At 38.2% G+C, this 26,021-nt stretch overlaps 1 long non-coding RNA gene across 1 annotated transcript in view; it reads right to left on the bottom strand.

Moving 5' to 3' along the window:
* Window positions 1-242: 242 nt before the first annotated feature.
* LOC123349549 overlaps window positions 243-26,021 on the bottom strand; it is an 80,809-nt gene continuing 55,030 nt past the window's right edge. Inside the window, exon 3 of the long non-coding RNA XR_006573576.1 lies at window positions 243-442. This is a non-coding gene — a long non-coding RNA (uncharacterized LOC123349549). The remainder of the gene's footprint in view (window positions 443-26,021) is intronic.

Here is a 26,021-nt window from a genome sequence, read left to right as displayed (position 1 = left end):
CACAAAGCACCCGCCCTTTAGTGTTCATTGGCTTCCTCCATGTTTCTAGCAGGCACGTGAGAGCACTGAAGATTATCTTTACATGCCTGAATGATCTGGGAACCAGTTACCTGAGAGACAGACTCTCAAGCCAATCCAATAGTTGAGACCACTGGAAAATTCTTACTGCTGCTCCATGAACATGAACACTCTATGTCCATAGGTCAGGGGTTATTTCTGGTGAGGTTCCTACCTTTGCTCCCTTTGGCAGCCCAGCAGAGTCCTAAATCCCAAGACCTCCAGGACACAAGACAGAATGTGTTTAGTCTAGTTGGTGTTTGATTGACTGATCTTGTTTTCCTTCTCAATTTTTGTTTTTACAAGTAGCATCCATAGCATATAAGTTCTGTTCAAGCCTTTGCAATTCAGTTCCTTGTCACCACAACAATTCAATATTAGAAAGCTGAAATCAGTAAACAGAAAATAGTTGTGCAAAGAGTTAGAAGTACATTAATACTATATCTCTCAAATCTTAAAAGCTGAACAGTAAGTCTGCTTCAATTTCTAAAGTATAGCCTCAATCCAAAATACATTTGTTCTGGGCTTCCAGGGAAATATAACCACACCAGACATCTTAAGTAACCTTCCCAAAAGTATGACTAAGGCATTAGAATGGGATACAGGAAACTTGGGTTCTATTCTCAGCTCTGCCACAGACTTGGGCCTTGTAAACTCGGCCAAAGCTGCTTAATCTGAACCAATATCCTTTAAAGGTCAGTGGAAGAATTCCCACTGTCTTCAGTGGACTATGGATTGGGTCTTCTATGCTTCAGTTCCTCATCTGTGTAAGGAGATAATAGTGCTTCCCTGCCTCTGAGGGATGTTGTGAGAATGCTGAATGATCTCATTGCCTCACAAACAAAGTACCTAGATACATCAATAGACAATACTTATCGTTAGTATGAGAGAAGAAAATGTAGACGTCAACTGAGATCCAGGCGCTGTTGTGTTAGAAGCTATACAACCACATAGTCACACACAATATGTCCCAAAGATCTTACAATCTAAATACACAGATAAAAGATCACTATCCCCATTGTACACTGGGAAACTAAGGCACAAAGAGATTACTTGCCTTGCCCAACGTCTGAGCAGAACCAGAAACTGAACCTTGATTTCCTGAGTCCAGCACCTTAATCACAATGCTAACGTCAATGCCATCCCAAACTGTGTTTGTAAACTGGCACGCCTGTGTGCTTGTCTGCTACCTCTCATTAAACTGATTCACTGAACCTACTACTACATGTGCACACGCGCACGCACACACACACGCGTCAGGAAAACCATCACAACTATTTCTGATTATTTTTATTAAAGCCTCATTTACACGGAAAGATTTTTTTTAAAAGCTTGTGTGGTGTTGATTTGTTTTGCTTTAACAAAGTTTCATTGTTGCTAAATGTCAGTAGAGTCAACTGGTGCCAAACTTCCCACCGGGCCACCTGCTGAAAGGACCAGTTGACTCCTTTACACACAGAACTAGCAGACATTATTTGGAATAATTCCTCCCAAAATGAAGCTAACTGTCTTCCTGCACAAAGTTATCCATCATGAGGCAAAACGAGAGATGTGATAAATTAAGCTGGTACCTCTTCGTTCTATATGTTATACAACAAATACTGAGAATCCTTTTCAAAATAGAAAATCAGTTCTGGGATATTGTGTCTTTTTAGATGTCCATAGGGGATACAGCTCTGATAAATCTAACTGGATTTTACCACAGCTCCTTATAATATGCCTGAAACCACTTTCACCAGTAATAAAAAAAAATGTACACTTTATAAAGACAGCTTAACTATGAACATATTGGCTAGTATAACGTCTCAAATCTGAATGTGTCATAGTAGATTGAGTCATTTTATATCTCCACTTAGGTGTTAAAAACCCCCAGAAACGGTGGGATCAGAATAGGAAAAAGAAGCACTATGTTCAGAATAAAATGTAATTATTCAGAAATAAGACCTGACCTCTTCGTCCACCTCTCTCTCTCTCTTTTTCTTGCATCAGAAAGTAGGTAGATTTGGACAAGCAAGAAAACAACGTAAAACTTTTTTCTTTAGACAACTGTGAAAATATGTGCAAAAATGTCTTCAGTAATTTGGAAGCACTGTGAAAACACAGGTTAAAAAGAGTAACCCAGGCCTTCTGTGCAATAATAGCTGATCTTTGTTCTTTTGAAAGCATATCTCTATTACTGGTTTCCTTTACGATGTTAAAGGAACTAAATGGTCTGCTGAGTAGAGCACGGAACTAGGAATTAAGAATCATTGGGCTTTATCACTGATTTGCTGAATGACCTTTGAAACGTCACTTCTCCTTGCCTCACTTTCCCCATCTTATAAAATGGAGATCCTTACTTTTGTAGCAGTGAGACAATTAATTTTCATCACAATGATTTTCTCTGGGCTTGGAAACAACAAATATTTGTAAAGTACTTGGAGATACTTGGATGATGGATGCTACATTTACACTCTAGCCCTTATCCATTCCCCCTCACTCTCCTCCTACTAGGAAATGTCGCAAGAAAACAAAAGTATAAAGTTCCATAAATCACTGGATAAAAAGAAGAAGGTGTTTTCTTAGTATGATACGGGTAATCGTCTATTCAGGAAAAATATAGCCATTTGCAAAAACACAGAGGAGCCTTTATTTTTCCCCTGGACTTGTTAAATATTATCAGGTTAACCCCACAAGGCATTCTCCTTATTCACTAGAAAAACATGGTTCAGTAGACAAATACAATTTGTCATCTCTGCTGGACTCTGGTCTATATCCTTCGGAAATGCCATTTTAATAAGCTTTGGATGGGTTATTCTCCCCCTCCCCCCCTTATTTATTACAGACGCAGCTACAAAATTAATTACTGGACTTCAAGGGTGGGTGGGGACAATCACACAATGACTATACTAGGGCCCAACTGACTTGCCTGGGACTCTGTGGGCATTGGGTCTGCATGCATGGGCATTACTGCAGGATCAGGGCCTGAAGTGCTACCAAATAACAATGACTACTACATTGTGGGGGAGGGATAGCTCAGTGGTTTGAGCACTGGCCTGCTAAACCCAGGCTTCTGAGTTCAATCCTTGTGGGGGCCATTTGGGGAACTGGGGCAAAAAAATCTGTCTGGGGATTGGTCCTGCTTTGAGCAGAGGGTTGGACTAGATGACCTCCTGAAGTCCCTTCCAACCCCAATATTCTATGATTTGTCCTATAACCAATGTGTATCCAAGTTATATCCTAAATATAGCTCTTTGCAGTTCACCTTTTTTCCAGGAGCTGCACTTTTGAAGTCAAAATGGTTATAGCAGAGAACTGAAACCCAAGATTCATGTTTTCTAGACTTTTACCTTTGAACCAGATAAACTTCCCTGCACCTGGAAATGCATTGGAGGAAAGGCGGGCAGTAGCATTAATTCCTCCTCAGTGTCCATGCTGGGGTTTCCATCTATTTTTTGATACCATGAAGAAGCGTATGAGGAAGGCAAGTCCTATTCCCAAATAAAGACATCCTATCCCGAGCATAGTGTCCCTTTCCCTCCCAATTCAGTTCCATTTTTTTCTCCCCTTAAACACCTAAGCAAAGATACATTAAGTTCTCTAGGGTTTTTTTAATGGGTGGAAGCTGAGGAGGGAATATTTGAATTAGCGAAACCCTGGGCCACAACCCTTCCACCCATTATTTTTATTGTTTTGTTTCCCTGAAGCACAAGGGATGGGAGGGAAGCCCTGCATCCTGCTAAAGCCTATGCTGCTTTGGAGCATCTGACCTAATCCCTTGAAATAACTGGGCAGCCACTCACGATTTCTCCTCACATTTGCACTAGTAATAGTCAGGAGTAGCTCATTTAAGTCAACTGGGGAAAATGAGATCCCCAGTGTTTACTGTGGGCTGAAACCCCGTATTTGCCTAATCCCTTGTCTGGAAGAGATAGACCAGAAAGAAAGTCATCACTTACATACTGTATACACAGATGACCCCACAACAGGTCAGCAGAGAAAACGAAGAATGCCTCATTCTACTGAGCCTACACAAGATCAGAATGTAAAGTATCCATGGTTAGTTTAACCAGGACATCATGGCTGTGCGAAAAAGTACCCTGGGATTTCTAATGAACATAAGTGGTCAGGACCTCAGTTTTATGGCTGAAGACAGAAATTTAGCTCATCATTAAATCCATAGGATCAACTTACAGTTAGCATACGATGTATTCAAACATCACTGTGTATCCTTTACAGAACTGAGGCTGTCCATGTGCACAAGTTGTTATAATTTTTTTATGCTGTGGAGCAATGCACACCTCAGTAGATGAGATTAGAATGAGGCCCAAAGTGTTCAAAAGAATCAAGAGAGCATTACTCCAGCGGATGAAGATGCATTCCAATTTTTCCTCTCTCTCTCTCTCTCTCTCTCTTTCTCAGCCCCCCTTACCCTAAGACAAGTATTTTGGAGATCTATGTAATGTAGAGCAGTTAATACAGACTTTGAAAGATTGACATGGCACTTATCTAAATTGATACTGAGATTCCAGGATACCTATTGCACTTCAGTTGATAGGAACTTCAGAAGCTCAGAGTCAAAACTGACTTCAGAAAACCACAACAGTACAGCTCACCTTTTCCAATAGAAACTGTAAGGTACTATGCCAAGGGCATATCATCCAGACTTTTCTATTTCAGCTGAAATAAAAACCACTATCTGATAAGCTAACATGATAAATGTTCCAGGGACTGCACAAATGAGTAGAAAAACCTTAGAGTTTTTTAACAAAAAAAAAACAAACAAAAAAAGTTTTCTGACTTGAATTAAACCTCTTAAATTCCCCTCATGTTAGTTGTTCATTTTGCATATGCTGTTACATTTTTAAAGGTTATTAAATTATATATATATATATATATATACACACACCCCAACCTTTGCAAACAGTCTGAACATTCTGATCAAGATATATACTCCCAGTAATAAAGGTTTTTGCATGTCTACATTAAGTATTATCCAGAAAGTATTGCTAAATTTTTCAACTGAAGATGTTAAGAAAAAGGCATGTTATTCAAGATGAACTTTAACACAATTCCATATGATAGAGAGAAAGATGGCAAACTTTCCAAATCTATCCAAAAGCTTTTGCAAGTTCTTATGTAAACACTAGGAACAAAATGGGGAACTAAATCTATGGTAAAAAACAAAACAAAAAATCCCCAATTTGATGACTATAAAGTACATACTTTACCCAATCTCTGCCTTACTTCAGTTCATTTGTAAAAGTAGAGCCAAAAAGATTACTGGAATTCATAAAAAGCAACACATGGAAATCAGGAGATAATTTCTTAAGACCACTTCCATGCTAAGCTGCACAGATTCTAAGAGCCATCAGCTTATTCACTAGTCCTTCATTTTTCCTGCAAAAGGTGTTGAACCATATCAGTATTAAATATCATAAGGGTTTATTGTGACTTCAAAGTATGTGAGCAACTCTGGAGTTCTGTGAAAGGAGAATAGAACCCAGTATCACAGATTCATCAGTGGAACAGTAAAGATTATAGACTGATCTGATTTTGTTTTCATTCAAACTTTGGTAATAGTTATATTTGAAAATCTCCTGAGCTTTTATTCCCCCTAGAGAATTGTGTGAAGCATGTACATCACCCCAAGTATCATTATTTCTATAACCATATTCTTTTGACAAAGGAAAATTCTCTGTGACAAAATAGACAAGTAGTTGGATAGATGACATATGAGTGATATGTTAAACAGATCAGGTAAGGAAGGCATTGAGCAGAACTGTAATCTATGTTTCATGCATTTCAGACAATATTTTAAATGAAGTTCCATTTCTTTCCACTGCAGTCTTCTTGAATTTCAGCAATTACTGTACATCTAAAAGCAGTGATGGATGAACCACAGAAGATCGGTAGCTATAGTTTTGTTCAGAAACACATTAAAAACCTGCCATTTCTAGGCAGCAGTTCTCGATTTCCGCTTGGCCAGAAACACAGTGATACGTAGCATTTCTTTCACCATTTTAAGTTTGTTGTGCTTCCAATCCAAGCTGAAAATTAGTGGATTTTTTTTTCTAAAACAAGAACAAAAATGCAACCAACCTTTTTAGTGTGTTTTGTTGAGTTTTAAGTCTAACGCCTATTGGGAAAATTCCCATTGAGTTCAATGGGCACTGCACTGGGCCCTAAATGATGGTTTTATCTGAACAAAATGGCAACAAAGGGCAAAAACAAAAGGGCTACAAAAATGATTAGGGATATGGAATGGCTTCCATTTAAGGAGAGATTAATAAAACTAGGACTTTTCAGCTTGTAAAAAAGACAACTTGAGGGAGGAGATGATAGAGGTCTATAAAATCATGACTGGTGTGGAGGAAGTAAATAAGGAATTGGGGGTCACCAAATGAAATTAATAGGCAGGAGGTTTTAAAACAAAGGAAGTAATTTTTTCCACACAACACAGTCAACCTGTGGAACTCCTTGCCAGAGGATGCTGTGAAGGCCAAAACTATAACAAGGTTCAAAAAAGACCTAGATAAGTTCATGGAGGATAAGTTCATCAATGGCTATTAATGAGGATGGGCAGGCATGGTGTCTTTAGCCTCTCTTTGCCAGAAGCTGAGAATGGGCAACAGGGGATGGATCACTTGATGATTATCTGTTCTGTTCAATCCCTCTGGGGAACCTGGCATTGGCCACTGTCAGAAGACAGGATATTGGGCTGGATGGACCGTCGGCCTGACCAAGTATGGTCATTCTTATGTTCTAATCAAGTTGATCCATCCCTACCTTAAAGTTTCATAATTCACAAGCAGATGCACCCTGTCCCATAATTCACTGATATACATTGACAAGGAAAACCAAGTTCAGATTCTTAGAAACAGCTTCGTTCTAAAGCCCTTTATGCAAGAAAGTAGCATCAGTTGATCCATAGCTGCAGTTTGGATAATAAGGACAAAGACTAGGACAAACAGAGAAAACTAGAAAGGGAATCAATACACTTCAGCAGTAACTGGGAGAAAAGGGATCATGATAAAGGTACTATGTGTCGTTTTACAAGTAATATAATACAGTTCTCAAAACTGAAGCAATGATTCATTCTGTACTAGAAATCATTATGCTTAAATCTTATGATGCGGGTCAGGCTTGTAAACTGCTAGAACCAAATTACATTCCAAAAGGGTGGGTGGGAGCAGATTTGAAATAGGAAACCAGCATCCATTAACTGAAGTCTTGTGAATACAAAGCTCCCCAAAGTCAGATAGAAAACCAGCTGAGCCTTTTTCCTGTTCTTAGTGAAATTCAGAATAATCCAGCATAGAAAGAGGAGCATTATAGAGGCTAGTGTAACTTTATTGTGAACATAATAATCTTTCACTATCAAATGTGACATTTTTAGAAGCATGATTAAATGTCACTCACCTTAAAATGTGTTTAATGATTAGTCTCCATCCAGCTCCCAGGGAAAAAATGTCTACATTCATCTAAATGTTTTCGTTTCCTTTTTGCTATACATTCTGTTAGAAAACCATGGGCAGTCACTGAGATGGAATTTAACTGCTCCGGATGTGTATTCTGCTGGTGCTCATATATGGAGGTTAGTTGATATCTCAAGTGACCAAGATGAGCTGTCCCTGTTTAGAACAATATTTCCTGATTTAAAACCCTGGGCTCTGGTTACTTCTGAACTCAGAAATAGGTATTCAATAAGTGAAATACTGCAAACAAGTCTGCCACCAGATCATGTAAAACAGAACACCTCCAAAATCTTTCAAAATTTTCCAAGATTTTTGTAAGAGACTAAAGTAGTGAGTTAGTTGCTTTTCGAGTCTTATAATGGCTTTAGAAATGTACTGAGGTATTTGGTTTTGACATGAAAAAAAATCTGTCGGTCGGGTATCATTTCCAACATTCATTTCCAACTATATTGGAAAATACATGCAAAATAAATTGGTTTGAAAGGCCCTGATCCTACAGGGGTCTGGACAACTTCAATCACCACTGAAATCAATGGCTGTTATGTGAAGACACTTAAGTCCCTTGCAAGATTAGGGCCATAGCTAATACCTCAACCAACACTCCTAACCTGGGTTCAGCTAAGGCAAACTGACTACTATGGGATCTGGGAGATTATAAAAGCAGCTTACTTTGCAGCACAGGAGCAAAAACTATTACAAAATGCTGAATTATTCTTTCATTTTCCTTTTAAATTTTTCTTCCTAACTCTCATTAAGAGGAAGGAAAATAAAAAAGTCCTTTTGCAATGTGCAGAGTTGGAACTCCATCCCCTTCCCTTCCCTTCCTCTCTCTCTCTCAAATTAGCTAGGAGCAGCTGGCAGCCCTTAGAACAGATGACCCAGTTTGAATCACTGTTGCCCTGCACCTCGCATAGTCATTTTTACCAGTGCACAGTGAGTGTAAAATGCTACCAAGGTACAGGACAAAAGTGAATCCAGTCCATGATAAGCTGGCAGGCACTCTTCTAAAGAAACCATGGCATTGGCATCTGCAAACATAAGACTTATCTTGTCTCCAGGTCCCTCCCAGCTGGACCCAGTGCTTAGCTGCCTACCAGACTTGTCATTTTTCTTCCAGACAACAGGGCATTCCTAGCCTGGAAATTGCTGTTCATACCTACCCCAGATTAAAAAAAAAATTCATTCCTGGGCTCCTTAACAAGAGGAGAGCACCATATGGAAATCTCTGAGACTAATTCCTTTGTTCTGTCTTCCTGGGAATTGCAAACAGATTTCTATGAGTGTGTGGACAAATTCTTTCATGGTCACCCCTTATCAGGTGGTGGGAGCCTGAGCAGGTCAGATTATTGCAGAGCAAAAATTCAGTTTTCACTTTAGCTGATTTCCTAAAAAAAGGCATCAAGAAGAAAAGACAGACATGATGGGGTAGGGGTAGGGGTAGGGGTAGAGGTGGGACATACATTACCTTAGACTTGTTGGTTTGGTTTGGTTTGGTCTGACTTCTGACTCTGGTTGATTTTTCCTTGTCAGATGAATAAATTACAGCAAATATCACAGCAACACAACAACTTCATACCCCAGTACTGAGAGGAGGGGAATCTTTTTTATTGTTCTTAACTAGCTTCAAAAATTCTACATTTCACTACAAGTAAACATTAAAATGAAGGAAGAAAATAACTTGAAAGAAAATACTTGCCATGAGTACAGATTCAACCACATTACCAAACCAGGAGCTGAAATTAAATCAAAGACGTCATCTAGTCTGTGTCTTCACTCTAAGAAAAGTCAAATATTTATATATTAGCTTGAAAGTCAGGCACATCCAGTAGCATATCACTATCACATCATAGGTTATGTTGGCTTCCTGCTCTCACATCTCACAAATTAGAGAGGAAATAAATGCCTTTTAAGTAGTTGCTTATTGGGAATTTGGAAGTATATAAAGCACATCTGGTTTGCCTTGATATCTGCTTCAGGATAAAGCCTGGCTTAGAACTGTAGAGCAAAGCAGAGTTCATTGGACTATGAAAATATATTGGCTATATCAGGCATCATTTTCTTTTAGTTCACTACATTACAAATTACAGTCCTTGTTGTTCTATGTCCTATCGCCTGCTGTTTGTCAACCTCACTTACTGTGGGCCTGGTCCAAGGTTCATTGCAGTTAATGGAAAGGCTTATATTAAGTTTAATGGGTGTTGAGTCAGGCCTCACAGTTACAGCAGTTGATCAGCAGAGCGATCATCTTCAGACTTCACAAAGGAAATTCATTTCTAGACAGAGAACAAGTATGAGAAATTTCAAACCTCAAAATAGTTTTTGTTGGAGATGTTACAAAAGCCAATGAAAATAAGATCTCAGAAAGAAAAGCACCTTCTTAACTACATATATAGTGAAACACCAGAGAAAAGATTGGTCTTGTGCCAGTTTTATGTATTCTTCTTAAGATCCTCCATATTTATCTAATAGGTCATCAAAGCAAAAATCACCAGATAGTTTACCACCAGATCCCTTCTGATTTTCTGCCATACCTTTGAGTTACCATATATCTCTAAAGAACACCCTCCCCCCACCCAAAGAACAAATAATAGGCACTCCTGAAAAGTAACTTGAGAAAACCGGTTTTACTAATAACAGCCTCAACCACACTGTTAAATAAACACACCGCACTGTTGTCATAACAAGAAATGAAGAACCTGAAACTGTTACACATGTAGAAACTGTGTGGTATGGTACAAAAGGCTATAAATCTATCCCTTCCCATCTGTCACCTGGTTGCAGACACTTTTAAAGTATCAGATAGTATCTCAAAGGCAAGGGAAGTAAAAGTGAGCTCTCAGTGGCTATGTCTACTGCAAATGTAACGTACCAGCTAATGTCCATGTCTACCACTGTCCTCTACTGGACGGAATCAAAAACTGTTTAGATGTATGGCATAGGCCCTATACATCTGAGAATTCACAGAGATTCTCCTTTGTCACAAGTGATAGGGACCTGGGCGTTTAGAGCAGGAGGATGAGAGTTCTGTTCCCACTGTTGCCAGGATGTTCTGATTAGCCTTAAGTCAGAATGTTTGGGTTTTTTAAAAACAGATGGAAGGAATTAAAAAAAAACCTGACTGATGACTGAAAAGTTCAACTGGAAAAGTACCACTGGTAAAGAAAAGTCTCTTCCAGGGATCAACAAGCAAACAAACAATCTATCAAGATGACTGAGCCATATGTCAAAGTCATCCATGAATCAAATAGTTCAAAATTATATCACAAACTTATTTCAGGCAGTAGAACATCCTCCTGAGCAGCTGTTTGTGCCAGAAAGTAAATACCAAATATGACAACAGTATAGAAAGTGGGTGGGTTTTTTGTTTTAATTATGTTTATTTATTTTATCTGTTTAATATTATAACAAGATTAAGAATATAGCAAGATCCTAGGATACATTTGCTGATCAGTTATTTCCTGCATAATATAACAATGGTAACTTGAGCTTCAGCAGGTTACTGTGGCTGTTCTCCACATCTGGAGTCTGAAGATTTTTATTAGTAACTTGTAGTCTATTTGAACTAATCATGTTACACATCCATAGTAGAAATGTGAGCAAGAACATTGGCCACTCTGTGTATCTGAACCTCAGTCTGGAAAGAAAATAAAAAGTGCCCTTAAAACCAAAGGTGAGATTAGTATGTCATGCTGCCAGCAAAGCTGCAGTAGGTTCTAATCCATCCTCAAGACTCCAACATCTGCAGCATTATTTAAAAGGGAAGAGCATGATAGGAGTATTGCTTGCATTTGTCAAGATCTGAGTTTATAGATTTTGTGGGTTTGTTGCACACGGTATTAAAAAGATTTCAGAAAATCTTGTACTAACATTTTGTGGTTCAAAATCGTTTTCTTTTCTTCATTCCTGAAAGTCTATGTCATATTTGCCAATGCTCTGCAGGCTCCTGACAGAGCTATCTTTGGATACCTGATAAGAGAACATGATGAACGTTCTTAAGACTCTAAATAAGTTAAAAAAACAATCCCAGAATCCTTGTATAAAACTTTTCTGACTGCAGTTAAACCTCTCAGATTGCTATTAGTTTTATTAGTTTAACAATTATTAAGTTATTTCTAGAACTTTTCTTTTTGTTGTTAGGCTACCCTAAAATTGAAAGCAATATTTCTCAGACAAAATGTTGAACAGATTTACAGACTCTACTGCAAATAGATCAACAGATGAAACATTGTACAAAACCCAAGATACAAAACCTACAGTACATAGAGATTGGAAAAACTAGTTCCTCTATATTTAAAGGGAAACTAACGGAGTAAAGAGTGCTTTTCAGTAAATGAAAATAGGACTAAATTAATAATTACTAACAGTTAACACTAATGATTATTTATTTTTAACATCATATCTATTGGCTCATAATATGGGGAAGCACAAGGGTGGCTTACAAACCCTTTTTCCTTCCTCCACTCCTGAAATCGTTCATGCAGTGGAGTTAGGAGGAACAAAGAATTCATGTGTGTGTGTGTTTCTGAGACACTCAGATACTATAGTGATGGGGAGGTCATATAAGTCAAGCAAGCCAAAAAACCAAAATAAATTGTAATCTGTGTGATCACACAGTGCACACAATACACTCCTGTGTTTGGCCCACTTGCCAACTCTCTGACTTCCATGCTCTCTCTCTTCCCTACGTTGCTTGCATCCATTTCACACAGGTATACGGCAAGAGGAAAAAGCTGCCTGTTGTGAACTGTGGCCAACTGAAAACTTCAAGGCATTTTGGCCCCTTAGGTTTTAATTTTACTCTCCCTAGACAAAATCTGGTGGATCCTGACTCTGCCTGGTTTCTTAGAGCATAGGTGCTACAGTTGGGCTTGCAAATAGGTGTCGGGGGTTGCAACTACCTTGCCCTTCCCAGATTGCTAAATGGAGGAAAGGTACTGGCTACATCCCACTAGATGGGATGGAATATGAAGCATCCCAGTATGGAAAAGGCTGTAAGCCAGGGGCTTAGAAACTTTGTTTCCCCATCCCCGTTTAGACCATCCACATCTCCCCCATTCCAATCAAAAACACCGAGGCCAATCTCAGTCAAATTATTCCTGTTGTGCAAACACTAGCTGAAATTGACACAAAACTGGTATAACCTGATAAACCTGTTTTACCCCATCTCTGTTGCAACCTGGCCTTTTTGAGACTGTTACAGTTAAAGAGGGGGTGGGGGTGGAAGTCTTTATTGGCCTTTGAGTGCTCTGTAGACGGCAGCCTAGCAAATTATAAAAACAAAGGTGAGGCTCAAAAGGAAACAAATGCTCTCAGTTCCCCAAAACAGATAACGTTTTCTCCATACTTGTCAGTTAAAAAGCCCAGCCTTTTCTATTCAGCTCATTTGTAATAAGACAGGGGGAAAAAGCAAATACAGTTACAAGTGCTCATCTATATTTGTACCATACTTAGCTCAATTTTAATAATTCAAACCAGAAAGTGGCTAGCGCTGGCGTGAGGGTGCTGTACAAAAGCAGAAACAATAGCAGTGCCCTGTTGATGCCACAAGGTCAGGTCTTCCACTTGTTGAAATCAGCATCGTTCCAGTGACACCAGTGGAGGTAGACTGATTTACACCAGTTGAGCATTTGACTCACCTAGACTCATGGTAGGATAATAGATTATTCAGCATGGTACCCTAGCCTACTTATGTAACAATTTTATTCTCTTGTTCCACTCAAAGCAGTGTGCTCACATTAGAAATGTTGGCATAATGTAGCTTCAAGTTGGAAAACTGGATAACATTACCCACTTGGATTCACCTTCCTTTTGGGCACTCAAACTTTACAGTGCACTCAGCATGCTGAAGTTAACTTATTAGCTATTGTGTCTGGACTCTTTCCATTCTGCCCATTAGGTTCATTTACATAGAAGAGTTTCATCAGCATATTTCCAGGCATGCAGAAGCGTTCAGTTCTTTTGTTGATTTCTGCCCCATTTATATATATATATATATATATATACACACACACACACACATATATATACACACACACACACACACACACGTCTGTAAATCTCTATTGGAGTGACCTCTGTTCTGTTTTTATTAAAATTCACATGTATCAATGTAAATAGCTGCATAACTAGCCCACCTTTGAGTTCTACTGCAGTATTGCCAATGTTTTTTTCTTAGGCCATTATAACTTGTTGCTACTTCGCTCATTCAGAATCTAGTCATCTGAGCATCTGGCGGCAGCCAGTTTTTTCCCCCTGAACTGCTTAACCTACAACAGAAGAAACAGATAGACATTTAATAGATTATTATGATGCAACAGCATGTTATGCTATTACACACATTGCCCTGTCTGTTGGGAAATAATATCAGCCTTAAAAAGGTGACTATTAAGACTATCATGGGATTTTACAGACAGAATTGACAACAGAGCGACAACAAAATGCAGTGTCCACAACAAAAAAAGAGATTTACAGCAAAATATCATTAAAATGATGAATAATGAAAAGCAATATAAAAAGGTAACAGTAAACACCTAGTCTAGTCTGAAAGGGGAAAAAAAACAGCCGTCTATGGAATGCATACCTAAATATAACACACAAACAATGTTGTATGTATGTAATAGGTGAAAATGACAAAGAAATAGATGATAACACAGTAAGCAGGCTACATACCACACTATTCTTTAATAGAATAATGCTTAGCAAGTCTCTCACCAAGTCCTGCAAATGTTTTATCATATGGTAGCTCTTTTAATTCCACTTTCCTCATGGCACAGCAAGTTCTTTTAACATCTTCCATTATTCTCCCATGAAGTCAGGGGTCACTCACCATATAACTACCCATAAGTTACAGATTATTAACAGTAGTTAAGTTTTAAATGCTAGTACAGACCAAGCATTCTGGATATGAAAACTAATAAGAAATTAAACAGGAGTACAACTAAAAAAATACCATGGGGATTGAGGCTTCAATGTATGCCTTCCTTTTATTGCATGTACAGTATCATGGGTCTTTGATTTCACGGATGCAGCTCACCGTGTTAAATAGCCAGTGGCCAGTATAGTGAGGTTCAGACTATGGCCCGCAACAAGCCAGTGATCTTCAGGACCCTACCTAGTAATCTGCAGATTGAAACATTGGAGAACCAAATTTGACAATGGTTAGGTGGCTGATGTGCCGAGGCCACAGCCTATCATGCTGACAAATATTTTTCATTGTTTCCTTGTGTTCCCCCATCTGTTGTTCTTGTTTTATACTTAGATTGGAAACTCTTTGCGTCAGGGGCCATCTTTTTTCTCCGTGTTTGCATAGTGCCTAGCACCATGGAGCCCTGGTCAGTGCCTGGGGCTCCTGCATGCTACTGCAATACAAATAATAAATAGCCAAGTAAGTGGGTGACTGGGGGTCTTAGGAGGGCAGATGTGCCAGCAGACGAGCTCTCTTTTAATAAGCCATCCACAGACGGAAAAGCTGTAGACCCACCAGCCTAGCAGGAAGCCAGGTAGACAAAGCACAGAATGAAAGCAAGAGTGCCGGACAACAGCCAGTGCAAATCGCAGAGATCATAATCAGGCCCTAACTCAGCTCCAAGAATCAGATGAGTGACTATTTCATCCATACAAATACCAAATCACCCTGAACAATTTACTTTTATAAACATTGTATCCAAATGCATTATTTTATAAAGAACACAGGATGCCAAAACAGTTGGGCTTTGTTTATGTTAGCCAGACATGCTTTTTACTGCTTGTACGTCTCTAAGAATGGACACAAGGGGTGAGCAAGGAATGTAAAGATTCCATAGTTGAATCAGGAGAGGGACGTGTAGATGTTTAGATCATACTCCCATGTCACACTGCTACAAGTTGGAAGAAAAAAAATGTGGTTGGAGAAGAATTATTTTAGAAAAGGGAAAAAAATTGGAGATACCTTTTTTCCCCATAAGAACCATGCCAGCCCTGAACCAGTTACTGTGGTTCTAAATTGTTCTCTACCTTTTTGTTAAACATAAGAGTAAAATACTGCTATGAATATGAAGCAAATGTGTCTGCACTTCTAAATAAGAATGTACCCTGTAAAACTAAATCACATATATTGAAGTGTTATTTTGGTTTTATGGAAATGTAATCTGTGTTATGACATTTGCATTTCATAAAACTGCTATAGATAACTAATCTTCCAATGCATTACATACCATTTTGTCACCAAAAAAAAAAAGTAATACTGAATCATATATTTCCTCTTGCAAACTGGAATATTCCATGACGAATGTATTGGCATTAAGTGTACAAATTCACCTGAGAACCAGTGAAAACCATAGGTACACTGAATAGGAAGATTTTTTTTCTTATACGCTGCACATAACTATTAGAAGTTATCACAGCTTGGTAACAAATAAAAAATTATTAGTTCAAACAACAGAATATATGGATGTTTGTAAGAGTAGTAATTTTTGAATTTTAAGTGAAAATTAAATACATCCGTCTATACTGCCAAAATAAATATGGAACATACTGGAACCGCATTAAAATACATATTTCATAACCCAGGCCAAAAATACATGGTTTCTACCCACCTCTTAGCAAAGAAACAGTTGCAAAAAGGTCTCGTACTCCTAACGTTTCATTATTTTAACAGACTTCAATATATTATATTGACTAGGATGCTATAAAGTATTAGAAATCAGGAATAATAAAACACAGTTGATAAAGTAAATAGACTACGTGCATGTGATGATTCATTATCCTTGTTTTTCTTCTTTTTTTGCCTTTCCCTCTCTTCTTTCTTCTCCTCTCTCCCGTTTTTCACATAAATCCTGATCCAATGCCCAGAAGCATTCTGTTCTTGAACAACTGATTTCAGAGAGCTTTCCCACCCTAATGTAGTCAATTACAGTCCTTCTACCAATCCTTAATATATATTAGGTCCCGAGCATGCAAACGCATATAATGCCCCTTTGCACCATTATGGAGTCTTGTTGATTTCAATGGGCCTTCACATGAGTGCAATGAGTCTGCTTCCGGACTTTCCACACTACACCTGCGCGCACACACACACACACGCACACACACACACACTTAACTTTAACACAAACCAATAGAATTGCTCATGGTTGTAAAGTTAAAAACACATGCATATCTGTTTGCAGGAGCAGGGCCTTAGAGAGGGTTTGCTATATTGGCAATATTCTACCAACACCACAAAAAGTGATTTAGGAGCACAATTTCCATTGATTTTCAATAGAACATGAACACCCAAGTTATTCAAGGTCAGATTTTTAAAGATATTTAGTGACCTAAAGATGCAGATAAACAATAAAAACATGAGAGAGGACCTATGTTCATTGCTAAACAAACAAAAGGGCATTTATTTGTGCCACAGCACAATTTAAATAAGATTAGTTTAAGATCATTAAAAGTATATACATGTTCTTGGGAGAAATACGTTTCCTTATCTGTTGTGAAGGCTAATGTGAATAAATATCAGTTCACTAGAATGTAAGACACTGCAGTTATAGAAAAATATTTGGGATCTGTTTTGTGCACCAGGTTGAGAAAGAACAGCAGCTTTTAAAGCTATCATTGTGTAAACTGCCACATTTACATCTTTTTGCTACATAATTAGATTTTTGTGCATACTGCAGTTGACAAACACACACACACACAAATAGAGGAAAACAAAAAAGAAGCCTTAATTCTCATATTAGAAATCCGAGTACTCACCTAGTGATAGCAGCTGGAATGAAAATGGCTGAAAGCAATAAAAATCCATTTTACCATTTAGTACAGTTTGTCAGACTAGAGAAATGGGATTGAATTTCAAAGCCACAGGCAAACTGGCAGCAATCTGTGGTTATGCAGTTGGTAGTTTTTAGGGCTTTTTTTTTTTTATTTACAACTCTTTTGATAAGCCTTCAGCAAGTTACATAGGTTGTTCTAGTTGTATCTCGTTTGACTGGATTAGAATACTTGATGACAGTTTGGATAAGTTTGAGGCAGATGGTTCTTGACATTTTTCATGCCATCAGTTACAAACCATGCAAGGAAACTCTTTCATCCTTTGTTTATCCTTCACTTAGAAGCCACTATAGTAGATCGTTAAACTTTCATTTTTCACAGTGCTGATTAAGGCAGACTACAAGGCAGATGTTATGCTGCACCATTTTTAACAATTTACATTTAGCACCAACGCTGGCTTTGTACTTGTTCCAGCGGATCAATTGACATTTCAGAAACTTCAAGGTCAACCTCTAAGCATTGCTTCTGTATTGAACACTAAATGTTTCATAAAGTTTTCTCTGTGACTGCAGTACTTGGTAATATATGTACTGGCCATTCTGTTTACACACTTACATCTGCCAAAATGAATACAAGTATCTTTAGCTGATCTCTGCAACAATTAGAAGAGATATTGTTTTTTAAGATCCAAAGATTTAACCAACATGAACAGACTAGAGAGAAGAAAGGATTACTCTTTGCACATATAGCATGCCTTTATTTTCTACATCAGCATTTCAAAAACCAACAAATAACCACTATTCAGACCAGAAGTTGGTTTTATAGTACAGCAGACCAGGTAATACACATTGAATAGATAAAAACATGTTTACTGTTATACTTCATATCTTTATGTATGTAATGTATTTTAGAGATTATATAAATTATACACTTCTTAGAACAAACTAACAATAGACTGATGTAAACAAGAATGCATAAAGGCAGCTTTAGTACACAGTAAAATGGTGACAAACACAGTAAACTAAAAGCACTGAATGACAACTTCATTTTTATTTTTAAGAGCACTAGACGCTTCCTGGAAGACTTTGAAAAATGATCTGTTTAGAGATAATAGAGCACATCTTCAGCTTGTGTAAGTTACCATACCTCCACTGAAGTTAATGGAGCAAAAACAATTTACACCAGCGGAGGATCTGCCCCAATAATTGTGTGTTGATGTCTCATACATTACTCTGTTTCTTTCCTGCTTTTTTTCCTGAGGGACATTTCCATCCAAAGAGGGTCTTATTTCCTAAGTGTTCCTCCTCCTTGGTTATTTATACCCCATTTGCAGTGATAATCTTCTGTATGTGACGTCATAATCATCTTCCCAAAAAACAATCGTGATGCCCAGCCAGTGAATTCTGACTTCAAAGAGGATGAAATGCACCCTGACACAGAGTCTCTAGGGAAGGCCCTCTATACTCACTTTGTCATCCAAGGCTTAAGTGGTGTGAAAGGCCCTGTGCTGGTGTGAATTTCCCCTTTACAGAATAAGATGCTGGAGCAGATAAACTTTTAGGAAACAAAAATCCTACCCCCTCCCCCATTCAAATTGTCCATTAATGTAGAAAAAATGTGAAAGAGAAAATGTAACACTACACTCATGATGCCATCCATTAAGAGCCAGCTTTTCAGAGGTGATGAGCATGGAGAGTTCCCTTGACTTCAACTACAATTGAGGGCGCTCAGTATTTTTGCATATCATGACCTATCATTGTTAATTATTATTATTAAATTTTGCAGGTGATACCAGCAGATGTCTGTACCATAACTTTATCCTCTGATACCTCCTGATCACATTCCTTTTTCACTGTCAATTTACTCTATTTTTCCTGAATCTGTGCCATAAGGACGGTTCTGCCCCACACCTAACTCCCCCCAGGCATCCCATCTGTTACCACCAAATCTCTAATCTAAAATGAACTATGCTATTAATTTGGGGAATATTCTGAATATTAAACTTGGGCCCCAGTCCTGTAACTCTTATTAGATGTGAATAGCCTTTTGTCACGTGTGTAGCCCCAAATAAGTCAATAAGACCACATAGGTTCTATCCTCCCAATGTTCTAAGAATGGAGGCAGGCTTTTCCCTAACTGCCTGATAGAGAACACATATCAGAGGGCCTTTGAACTTTTGGATGTCTACATAGCCCAGTTACATTTTACAGAGAAGTTATGAATAATGGCAGGCAAACTTCATAGGTTTCAAAGGTCCAGTTCAGTTAAGCATCCAATATTTTGAAAACTTATCCCAAACTCATCCAAACCGCTTATGTGCAGAAATCAGACTGGCAATTTTGGTTTGCTTCTTTTTCTATCCAGACCTATTCATCCATCTTTAGTTATAAACCTATGAAAAATAGGGCTTTAATACTGATTGTGTTATTCAGACATTTACAATGGCCTTGCAAAAGGCAGTGTTGCAACAGTCATTGTTTTACTTTTCAATAGCTATATCAGCAAAATAAATACAGAAGATATATATGTAGCAAGAAAGGGTGGATTTCATCTTATTTTTGTTATTTTACTATCCTGACTTACAATAGCATTTATCATCCTCCAGTTTGATTTGTTATAATTTATGTTTACCTTTTATCTTCTTAGAAGAAAACAGTATCAGCCCTCGGAGGACAATAGAGAAGCAATGTTATTTAATTATTCCAAACTATCTCGTACTTTGGTACACAGAAGATAACAGTCAACATACAAGCTACAAGTTTGCTGATATGCAAGCTGTGGTCAAGATAAAATATTTAGCAGCAGAAGAAAACACACTTTACACTACAGCTGCTATAATGGGGTTTTAAAGAAAGGGGAAAATATCCTGGCTACCACTGGTTTTAAAAAGATACATAAGATGAAATATAAATGGTCCTTAAAATGGATGCAAGTTGCTGTTTGGCTTGCAAAATCTTCTACTGAATTTGTCTCTGGAGTGAGAGATTACGCAGGCAACTGTGAGCTATAACACTATCAGTGCATATCAAGAGGTACTGGTGATGATTTGGTAGTTGTGAAAATGAAGCTTGAATGGGTCGTGATATCACAGAGCCCTGAGGTACATCTCCCCACTCAGGGACAATTGTGTGTATTTGAAGGTTTGCAAAAAGAACAACATGGGTCCAATTCTCAGCAGATGTAACAGAATGAGCCCCTGCCACCTACATTTCATATCTTAATGTCCATAAGGTCCTAGATAAGTCTCTCAAGCACACTGACCAAGTCAGATAACATGGAGATAGTGAGCTAGGTGTTTTTTCACATACTGAAGGCACCATAACCCATGTCTCCTCACTAACACTCCCTCCCCAAAGGTCCCATAGATACACTGACCAGAACCCCATGTGAAAGAGTCATCAGAGCAGATGGGCAATTGCTTATACCTTGAGCGCTCTCCCCAAAAGGAGTAGTCATTCAGTAATGACCATCTCTAATTCTGCTGGGTCTGTAGATATGTCATGCCACCTCATGGCCAATATAATAAAAGAACATTTAACAGGTTTAAAAAAATCAGAATGGACAATTTATTTATATTCAGTTCCAGTAAGAGATAATGCTATACTCAGGACTAATATGAAACTGATAGGCCCTTTCTCAAGAAACTAACAATTATCTTGTTATATCCTTCCAATAATCTCCTCAATGCTTCCACAGTGGCCTTTGCTAGCCAAGAGGTATATGGGTCTAGCTCACAGCTCTTAGGCCACAAATCCCTTGGTACTTTTAGCACTTCAGCTGAAACTCTGGCAGAGACTGGAACATTCATCACCTCCAGGTATGGCTCTGCTACACAACTCACCCTCAACAGAAATGATCTTAGAAACTCTCTACTATAAGAAACATTTGTTTGATGCACAAAAGTAAAATATAGTAAGATCCTAGAAATGTGTGCACTTGATTAGGATCCTTTTTCATCAAAAATATGGTGACCCCATGATTCCTATGCAAGTGTAAATACTGTACCTTTGTCTCCCTAGTCTTGTGTCTTTTATTGATCATAGCTTAATCCAATTCCCTGAACAGACTCACACCCTTTCATACAGAAGTGCTCTATTACATGTTACCGAATCCTTATTCTCATCAGTTACTAGTAGTAGTATTCATATTATGGTTATAGATATATAACCCAATTGTTACGTTGTACAAACACATAGTAGGCGAACGTGCCTACACAATAGAGTTTATAATCTTAAATGGATACAGCAGACAAAAGATGGGAGAAAAAGTATTATCCTCATTTTACAGATGGGGAACTGAAGCGCAGAGATTAAATGGCTTGCCCAAGGTCACACTGGAAATATGTGGAGAAGCCAGAAATGGAACTCCTGAGTCCCAGTCCAGGGCCTCAACCACAAGACTATCTTTCCTCCCGTCTCTTATTTCATAATTTAAATTTCCTGTCATGCATATAGTCTGCAAAGATTGTGCTATGGGATCTCCCTCTGCTCTCCCTTTGATATACGTACATAACTCCCATTAGCTTCAGTGAGATTTATGCATGCATTTCAAGAGGAGAATAGACCCCAATAAGTGTTTTAACAATCAGCATAATGAAGCACTGCGTATCCAGACTGCTGAGAATGTTTTTAAACACAGTGTTCTATACACACTGCTTGATTTCCAAAGCTACTCTGGGCAGAAATGATTTAGAAAACAGCTCACAAGTAAAACTAAAGCTCTTCTAATAAAACAAATATTTCACAGTTCATTTAATCTAAGATATTGAAAAGAACTGCCAGTCCTCAGGTACGTGACCTGAAGCACAGAAGTTTATTGCTTTCTCCACAAGGGAGTAGACATGTTTGGAGTAAAACAGATGCTGCTAGGCAGGGCTTCCTTTAACCTAATAGTCATATCCCAGGACCACTAATCCTTTCCCCAAGAACTAGATAAAAAAACAGCAAGAAGTGGAGGTCAAATTTCACATTTTTCTGGCTTTCATCTTTTACATTACCATGTGGAGCCAAAAGTCACAACTAACAATCAACTAGATAAAAACCTCTCTAATTTCTAACGGATTTTCTTTTTTTAAATGCACAGAAAGAGTTTTTAGTTTTCTTTAAATCTGATTTTCCTTTCCAAAATAAATCGGTCACTATCACACAGGCTCTTTGCTTTACTGAAGCACTCAAAGAGAAGCCCAGTTTTTTTTTTAATTCCCTCTTCTCCTCCCATTTTTCTCTTTCTTCCTTTTTTCTTCCATTCTGTGAACTGCTTCATTTTGTCATCATATCTTTGATTTGCCATCATAAGGAGAAAGAAGTAAAAGGGAGCAGGGTGTGTGAAAGATACACAGTACAGCAGCCTATCTGCAACCAGAACAAGCAGAATAGTCATATTAGGTGAAACTCTCCCCTGGGCAACGGACCCATACAAGACCTATGAACATCTTAAGTCCTATTAAGGGATCTTTTGCTTTATGGGTCCTGACTAGCAGTGTACACAACTATTAAAACTCAAAGATGAAGTTCCTTTCATGAACCAGGCAAAAGGGCAGATTTAGTCAGCGACATTTAATCTACAAGCCTTTTCACACAGCTGTAACAAGTATCCTGTTTTCTTAAAGTGCTACTTCCACCAATAATGTAGAAAAGCATGAGTCCATGTTCATTTCATCAACATTACAGATCATTTCAGGTCAGACTGAAAAGTCCACAAAGACCCAGGAATCATGACATATTTGTCTTGTATGTATAGTTCTAGATAGATCGTAGGGGTTACAGGTGTAAATCTAAATAGATATACGTGTTTGCTTTCAAGAAATTTATTATTCAGAAAGCGGGGAAGTCAGATGTCTTCATCGTGTGTTAGCGAGCAATCTAACTATAGCATATTATCAAAAATCAAGTCATAACCAAGGAAATAGATGTCATCTGTATTAATCTTAACCAGTGTACAATTAATCAAGATTTCTCATCTCTAATCTCTAGATGATTGGTCATTTATTCTGTCTGAATTAACTGTTAAATATCCAGATTGGAGAAAGAAACTCAGCTGAAATAAGAATCTGTCTACCAAAAAATGTGAAACCAGATGCAATTACTAACATTGAATGTGATTGCTGGATTGTTATTTAAGTGATTATGACTACCAATAGGACTCCTGGGATACCTGTCCTATTGGTTAGGCTGGCCAATGGTATACTGTAAGCATATTCATAGCCACTTTTTATTATACTAATCCACCTGTATACAACAGATCCTTGGCCAGTCTGTCTATATGCATTGGGCACCATCTTTCCTTCCTGCAGCTAACTCATTCCATTTCAACCAGTTGGACTGACACTTGCAAAGAACTGATGATGAGTAAGTAAGGAGAGAGGGAGGGGCTAATAATAATACTTGGACTTTATACCACTTTCCAGCTAAGGATCGAAGACTTTACAAAGATGAGAAGATACAATGGGGAAAGGTGCTACCTCTGAAATTATGGCACCACTCGGGAATGAGCCAGCTCTTCAGATGCAGCATTGGCTGAAAAGAGAAAACAGGTCAAAAAGAGGAGAGACCTGGCATGTTTGTAGTATGAGAAGGATGAGAGACAGAGCACTCATGGGAAAACGCAGCAACCTGTAACATTTTCACGGGGAAATTGTGGTAATTTGATTCTTTGCATTTGAATAGCACTTTCTATGTCAGGGTCTCCAGGTTCACACATGGTAAAATATTAAGACTGTGAACACATCTCTCTGTCTACACTTCACCATCACTAAGCACTTCCAACAGACTAAGTGAATTCCATCCAAACTAGGGTCCACATTCTCAACCCCTGCTTCTCCTACAAATATGTTGTTGTCTTCAGACCTATTGCTGCTGGAAAGTCAGTTATTTATTTTTACATATCTGAAGAAAATCCTGGCTCGTGAATGGTAGAAAAGAGTCATTTGTTATGTCAGTAAGTATCTATTGTTCCACCTGTTTAATGATCTATGGTACTGAAGTCTGGAGCACAGGTAACCTGCATATGAAAATGAGGGCACTCTGACTGATTGGTATGACTTAATGCAAAACTGTTACTCACTTCTTTATCTTTAGCAAGATATCAAAAGTCACATCAGATTCACCTTCAATAAATATATATGCACGAGTGTCAAAGTGACCTCCATTGATTTATTCATCTGTTTTATCAGTAGAGGATCCAGATCTAAACAAACACATGATATCATGAGATAAGTCATTTTAACTCCACGTATTCATGCAATACAATGCAGTTATCATGAGACAGTAATTACACTTGATACCTAGAGAAAAACCAGGCAAAACAGACATTTTAATCACATTATTTTTAATTTGCGTATGTATTTTCCCATAAAATGTTTCTAGAGATGAATTTAAAATTGAAAAGGGAAGATACAGCATTGTTACTGTAAAAATACATGAGTAAAGTCTTTCTTTTATGTCGACTTTGCATCTAATTTTCCAGCTGCTATTGTTTGGTGTAATTGTATGTAAGATAATAAGGTATGTCAGTCATTAATATAATACAAACCATGAATGAGATAAGAGCCCTGGAGCTGCTAATTGAACACCTTTCCTGCTTGAAACCTCTATTCCTTGAGCATATTCCTATAGCATGTTCCATTGTTAGAGTTAGTGATGAGACTAAAACAAGATTGGGGTTGGGTTTTTTTTAAGAAAAACTATTGTTCTAGAAATATTTTATATTATTATTTACATTGGACTCCAAGGGCTAAGTGTTCAAGAGCTCTGGTACTTAGCATCTAGCAGCTCCTGTTGTGGCACTTATGGTCACATTTAAGTGGGAGCTGAGCTCTTATGAAAAAAATCAGGCCTCTAATGTACTTAAACTTTTGAGTATTTGTTTTGTTTGAATTTCCGTCAAGTGATTTTAGTTTGAGCACTACCAGATTGCAGGATTTGCAGAGCAGGGGATTGGCAGATAAAATAGCTTAAAAATTAGTATGTGCTTGTTATCATTACTGGAGTTAATGAATCAGGCATCCGAAGAAGTGAGCTGTAGCTCACAAAAGCTCATGCTGAAATAAATTTGTTAGTCTCTAAGGTGCCACAAGTACTCCTGTTCTTTTTGCGGATACAGACTAACACGGCTGCTACTCCGAAACCTGTGAAAATGATACAGTCATCTCATGGTACAAAGACACCCAAAACAACAGACCTATCAAAATTAGGCAACATTTAAAGAAAAGCCAGATCCCAGGAAAGTACTTTATAGAAAATTGTGCTCATATGATTCAGCACAATGGCCACAGCAAAGAGAACATCTTTCCATGTGTAAACCCTACATTATGTTCAAAGTGAAGCCATCTTTGAGCTTCCTGCTGAAAGCAGCTATATTAACAGAATCATGCTCACAGCGGCTGCCCCAGCCAGGTTCAATCTTGATTTAATTAACAATAAGACAGACACCTGAGCTGTTTGTTATTTTAGCAAAAACTCCACTCTGGCCATCCAGATCCCCACAATGCCCACCTCCTGGCCGTACAAAATTTGGCTGCTAAAATCATCTTTGGCTGCCACTCCAACCATGTCATTGACTCTTTGACAGCAGAAACCAGACTTAAAACGGACTTTCTAAAGGCTAGCTGAAGAGTCCTTCTCAGAGGAAAACCCTCCAGTAGCACAGAGCTGGTAGAGCTCTAAGCCTTACTCCCCTCACAGCCTTTCTGACTGGGGATGAGAGGGACAGGAAAGAGGCATAGCTGGATTTGTGCTTCGTTCCATCTATCCCCCTGACCAGTTGTAGGCAAAA

Source organism: Mauremys mutica, chromosome 14 (genome assembly GCF_020497125.1).
Source record: "Mauremys mutica isolate MM-2020 ecotype Southern chromosome 14, ASM2049712v1, whole genome shotgun sequence".
In the NCBI taxonomy this organism is placed as follows: domain Eukaryota; kingdom Metazoa; phylum Chordata; order Testudines; family Geoemydidae; genus Mauremys; species Mauremys mutica.
The sequence above is the reverse complement of the archived record's forward strand: the minus strand, read 5'-3'. Positions and strand labels throughout refer to the sequence as shown.